Source organism: Strix uralensis, unplaced genomic scaffold (genome assembly GCF_047716275.1).
Source record: "Strix uralensis isolate ZFMK-TIS-50842 unplaced genomic scaffold, bStrUra1 scaffold_37, whole genome shotgun sequence".
Taxonomy (NCBI): Eukaryota; Metazoa; Chordata; class Aves; order Strigiformes; family Strigidae; genus Strix; species Strix uralensis.
The window spans coordinates 127,629-134,618 of record NW_027436711.1 but is presented as its reverse complement, the minus strand read 5'-3'; positions in this window follow the sequence as shown (position 1 = coordinate 134,618).

Below are 6,990 nucleotides of genomic sequence, written 5' to 3'. Positions count from 1 at the left end.
TCTCTAGGTTCAGGACATAACGCCAAGCCCTAACCTTAAACCCTAACACAAGCCCTATCCCTAAGCCCTAACCCTAATCCTTAACCCAAACCCCTAACCCCAACCCCCTAACCCTAACCCCTAACTTTAACACATAAATCCTAACCCCAACCCCTATCCCTAACCCGTAACCCCATGTCCTAACTACTAACCCTAACCCCTAACACATACACCTAACTACTAACCTTAACCCTAACCCCTAAACCTAACCCTAACCCCTAACACTTAACCCTAAAATCCAAGCATAACACATAACCCAAGACCTAACCTCTCAACCTAACCCTAACCCCTAACGCTAACCCTAAACATAACCCCTAAGCCCTAAATCAGCCCCTAACACTAACCCCTACCCCAAATCCCTAATCATAACCCTAACCCGTAACCCTAAGTCCCAACCCCTAAGACCCAACACATAACCCTAACCCACAACACTAACCCCTAACCCTACCCCCAACCCATAACATGCAACACTAACACCTAAGCCTAACCCCTAACACAATTCCTAACACCTAACATTAGCCATAACACTAGCCCCTAACCCTAACGCCTAACCCTAACCACTAACCCCAAGCCCTAACACTAAAACCTAACCATAACCCCTAACCCTAACCCCTAAACCTAACCCATAACCCCTAACCCCAACACTAAACCTAACCCTAACCCTAAATTCTAAACTCTAACCACTTACACTAACCCATAACCCTAACCCTAAGCCCTAACCATAACCCACAACCCCAACCCCAATCCCTAACACCAACAGCTAACCCTAACCCCTAACCATAGCCACTAACCTAAACCCCTAACCCTAATCCCTAACACCAACAGCTAACCCTAACCCCTAACCATAGCCACTAACCTAAACCCCTAACCCTAACCCCTTACCCTAACTGTAAGGAACTGTGTTAGACATTGTTTGTCTCAACATTGCTGCTCCGCGACCACCACTTCCCACCCCCAGCATCCTGTTGTTCTGAAGGAGTACGCTACAGAGTCCCCAAAAAAACCACGACATCCGCTCAAAGTGAGAACAATGACAGCCTTGGCAGTGCCTGCCAAGCTGTACCTGCGCGCGAGCTGGGTGCGGGACGAGGAAGACGTGCAAAGGCTGAAGGCACTGCAGGTCGACCCCCCCCGCCAGAACACCTGGGCATGCGCGTATGGAGGACCACGGGGCGGCACATATTACAATGAGCTCCGTGGAAATGGGCGGACTCTTCGGGGAAATCGTGGGGACTAAAGGACTGCGTACGCCTCTCTTGGTGCCACCGTCTTTGCAACCTGCTTCGACACCTGTTACCTGGAGCTGGGACCTCGGCGGAGCTTGGAGCACCACCACCTGCACCGAGGCCGAGTCTACGCAACATCGTTGGATCCCTGGCGGTGGCGGTAATTAGCTGCATCTCTACCGTTTTCTGGCTTAGGGATTCTGACTTTCTCTTTCCTTTTCTCTCTGTCCTATCGCTATTACCAATTGTTACGGGAAATAAAGCTCACAAGGTTATACAGCATTTGACCTCGTTTGTGTCTTAATCTCGCTCTTGGGATCGTTTAAGAACCCGCCCCGATATTGGATCGGGACACTAACCCATAAACCTAACTCCTAACTCTAACCCCTAACACCTAACCCTAATCCCTAACCACTAACCCTTACCCCGAACCTTAATCCATAACCCTGAATCCTAAACCTAAACCCTAACATTTAGTGCCAAACCCTAACCCTAAAGCTAACCCATAACACAAGCCCTAAGCCTAACCCCTAAACCTAAGCACTAACCCTAAGCCATAAACCCTAACACTATCCCCTAAACCTTAACACCTACCCCTAACCCCAAACTCTAACCCCTACACTAACCCTAACCATAACCCCTAACCCTAATCCCTAACCCCAAACCCTAAACCCTAACCCTAACACTAACCCTTAATCCCAAACCCTAACCACTAACCCCTACCCATAACCCCTAACCCTAAGCCCTAAACCTAACCCTAAGTCCTAACTCCTAACCCCTAAACACTAACCCATAACCCTAACTTCTAACCTCTAACACTAACCCCTAACCCTACCCCCGAAACCTAACCCTTTACCCCAAGCCCTAACCCTAAATCTAACACTAACCTATAACCCAAACCCCTAAGCCTAACACCTATCCCTAACCATATCCCTAAAGCTAACCACTAACCATAACCCTAACCCCTAACCCTAACCCCTAAACCTAACCCTTAAACCTAAACCCTAACCCTAAGCGCTAACCCATAACAATAACCCTAAACCTTAACCCCTAAAACTAAGCCCTAACCCTCAATCTAGTCCCTAACCACAAGCCCTAACCCTAAATCTAGTCCCTAACCACAAGTCCTAACCATAAGAACTAGCCCTAACCCCAAACCCTAACCCCCAACCCCCAAGCCCTAACCACTAAACCCCAAGCCCTAACCCCTAAACCCTAACACTAAGCCCTAAACCTAAGTCTAGTCCCTAACCATATGACCAAGCCCTAAGCCCAAGACCTAATCCCAAACCCTAACCCCCTAACCCCTCACTCCTAAACCCTAGCCCTAACCCCTCACTCCTAAGCCCTAGCACCTCACTCCTAAGCCCTAGCCCTAAGCCCTAACCCTAAACCCTAACCCCAAGTCCTAAACCTAACCGTTAACCCCAAACCCTAACCCCTAACCCTTAAACCATAACAGTAAATCCTAACCCTAAACCATAACCCTAACCTCTAAACCCTAACCCCTAACATTAACCTCTAACGCCTAACCCTAACCGCTAACTCTGACCCCTAAGCCCTAAACCTAAGACCTAATCCTTACGCCTAACCCCAAATCCCTAACCCTAACCCCAGGTCGTAAACCTAAGACCTAACCCTAAACTCTAAACCCAAAGCCCTAACACTTAAGCCCTAACCAATAACCACTAACCATAACCCCTAACTCCAACCCCTAACCCCTAAACCTAACCCATAACCTGCAACAGTAACCCCTAACCCTTACCCCTAACTCAAATCCTACCCCCTAACACTAACCATAACACTAACCCTTAACCATAATGCCTAACCCTAACCACTAACCCCAAGCCCTAACACTAAACCCTAACCCCAACACTAAACCTAACCCTAACCCAAAGACCTAACCACTAATCCTTAACCCTAACACCTAACTCCTAACCACTAAACACTAACTCATAACCCTAACCCCTAACCATAACCCATAACCCTAACCCCAATCCCTAACACCAACAACTAACCCCAACCCCTAAACCCTAACCCCTAATCACTAACCCTAACCCCAACCCCTAATCACTAACCCTAATCCCAACCCCCAAACCCCAACCTCTAAGCCCCAATGTCCCAACCCTAACCCCAACCCCTAAGCCCCAACCCTAACCCCAAACCTTAACCCCAACCCCCAAGCCCTACCCCTACTAACCCCAACCCAAACCCCTAAGTCCTACCCCTAATCACTAACCCTAACCCCAACCCCTAATCACTAACCCTACCCCCCGCCCCTAAGCCCTACCCCTAATCACTAACCCCAACCCCTAAGCCTTACCCCCAACCCCTAAGCCCTACCCCTAATCACTAACCCTAACCCCAACCTCTAATCACTAACCCTAACCCCAACCCCTAAGTCCTAATGCCAACCCCTAAGCCCTACCCCTAATCACTAACCCTAACCCCAGCCCCTAAACCCTACCCCCAACCCCAACCCCTAAGCCCTACCCCCAATCACGAACCCCAACCCCTAAGTCCTACCCCCAATCACGAACCCCAACGCCTAACCCCCAATCCCAACCCCTAAAGCCTAACACTAACCCCTGAACCCAACCCCTAATCACTAACCCTAAACCCAACCGCTAATCACTAACCCTAAGCCCAAGCCCTAACCCCAACCCCCAACCGCTAACCCTAACCCCCAAGCCCTACAACCTTACCCTAACCTCTAACCCCTAACCCTAACACTGACTCTTAACCCCTTACCCTAACCCCAAAACCCTAATCGCTAACCCTAAACCCTAACCCCTCCCCTTAAACCCTAATCCTAAACTCTAAACCCAAAACCCTAACAACTCCTACCCCTAACCCGCTACCCCTAACCCCTAATGCGTACCACTAAACCCTAACCCCTAACACTAACTCCTAACCCTACCCCCTAAACCTAATCCCTTACCCCCAGCCCTAACCCCTATCCCCAACCCCTAATCCCAATACCTAACCCCTAACAATAACCCTAACCCTAATGCATAACCCTAACCCCTAAACCTAACCTCTAAGCCCAAACCCTAACCCTAACCCCTAACTCTAATCCCTAACCCTTAACCCCCAGCCCTAACCCTAACACCCCTAACCCCTAACACCAACCCTTAACCCCTAACCCAACCCCTAACACCAACCCTTAACCCCTAAAACCTAACCCTAACCCCTAACCCTATCCCTAACCTCCAACACCTAGACCTAACCCCTAACCCCGTCCATAACACTGTCCCCTAACTCCTAACCCTAACCCCAAGACCTAACCCTAAACTCTAAACCCAAAGCCCCAACACCTAAACCCTACCCCTAACCTTAACTCTCACCCTAATCCCTAACCCTAACTCCTTCCCCTACCCTAACCCTAATCCTAATCCCTATCCTTCCCTTGACCCTAACCCTAACATGTAAATCTAACCCTAATCTGAAACCTAACCCAACCCTAACCCCTAAACCTACCCCTAACTCACCCTCACCCTCAATCCTAACCCAACCCCCAACCCCTAACACCTAAGCCCTACCCCTAAACACTAACCCAAACCCATAACCTTAACCCTAACCCCAACCCTTAACCCCCAACATTAAAACCTAACCCTAACCATAACCCCTAACCCTCACCCTAATCTTAACCACTAACCCTAACCTCTTCCCCTACCCTAACCCTAATCCTAACCCTAACCCTCCCCTAACCCTAACATGTAAATCTAACCCCAACCCTAACCCTCACCCTAACCCCTAACCTGACACCCTAGCCCTTATCCGACACACTAACCCTAACCCTAACTCAAACCCCTAACCCCAACCCTAATCACCATAATGCCTAACCCTTATTGCCCTAACCCTAACTGCCCTACCCCCAACTCGTAACCCCTAACCCCAACCCCTAATCCTGCCGCTGAGTCCACCCTCTAACCGTAACCACACCCCTCGCCCTGCCTAGTAACCCTAACCCCACCCCCAGCCCCACCTAGTAACCCTTCACCCAGCCCCCAGCCCCACCTAGTAACCCTTCACCCAGCCCCCAGCCACATCTAGTGACTGTAGCCCCATCTCCAGCTCTGCCTAGTAACCCTAGTCCCACCCCTGGCCCTAACCCCAGTAATCCTAACCCTACCCCCAGCCCCACCTACTAACCATAGCCACACCTACTTGTTGTTATTGGTATAGGTTGTGATGGAGTGAGTGTAGGTGGAGGATGTTATGTTGTTGTGTGGTGGTGGGTGTTATGGGGGGGGTAGGGGTTTATTCATTGGTGTCAGGTGTGTGGTGTATTAATATTATACAGTAAAAGAATAAAAATAGTAAGTGTGGTGCAGCAGTAGAACATGGCCAAATTACCAGGGAGTAATGTAGTTTAAATTTTTTTTTTAATGATTACTCCCTGGCAACAGCCATGTTCTAGTACTGCTAATTACCAATTAACTAAAAGAGACAAAGAGAGAAATACAGACACAAAGTCCAAGTCTGAGAGAGACACAGAGAGACAAAATCAGAGAGACAAAGTCAGACACATGGCGAGAGAGACAGAGACAAACGGCAAACACATAGAGACAAACTTACACATCCAGAGAAACCACACAAGAGCCAACCCCAACAAATACACCTTTGTTAGAACTGCATTACAGAACAGTTTTTACTTATTTAATAAAGTTAGAACCAAGAGCAAATACAGCTTCATTGAGCCTACCTTGCACAAAGCTTTTATTTACTTTGGAAACCTTACAAGCACTGCAAGTACACCTTCACTAAATCCACATTACAAACCACCTTTTACATCCTTATTAAACCTTGGAACCAACAGCAAATACACCTTTATTGAACCTACACTACACAAAAACTTATGGAATTCAAAAACCCCAAAACCATTACAAGTGCTTTACCTACCACTATTACCCCTCTCAGCATTTATGGTCATTTCACACATGCCCATTAGGATCATGTCTGTACGTAGGGCATACTAACTACATTCATAACTGTTTAGAGACTACTATGACATACGTGAGTCCAGGAACACCATTCCCAAGGACCTCAAAAATCACCCTGCCTGCCAAAAACTCCATCCCTAGACTGCTCCGCATCCAAACACTGGTAACAATCATCACCTTGCAGAGTGGCCAGGACCAGGGTGAAAAATAAATCCCCCAGCTGGGTTGTTTTTTCGTTTTTTTTCTGACTACTCAAAACACTCCACCTGCAACAACAGAAAAACCCCTACATTACATTAAACAGCCATGCACAGGCAAACACGTTTTAAACACACCACACATTCAGCTACCCCACTAACCACCCCCTGTTCTCAAAGCCATCCCAGTACAGGACCACCACGACATGTCCCTCACCCCATGGCTGCATGGCTCCTCGGGAACACTGTTCCCGGAGGCCTCCAAAATCGCCCTGCCTGCAAAAACCCCGGCCCTAGACCTCTCCGTGTCCAAACATTGGCGATGATTGTCGCCTCGCAGAGTGGCCAGGACCGGGGAAAAAAACCCAGCTGGGGGAAAAAAAAAAAGAATTCCCCGGCTGTTTTTGGTTTGTTTTTTTTTTTTTCCCCCCCCTAACTACTCAAAAAATTCAACTCCACCTGCAAGAAAAAAAAAAACATTAAACACTCATGCACAGGCAGACACATACTAAACACACCACTCATTCAGCTACCCCACTAACCACCCCCTGCTCTCAGGAAACCCACCCGGCCACCTGACCC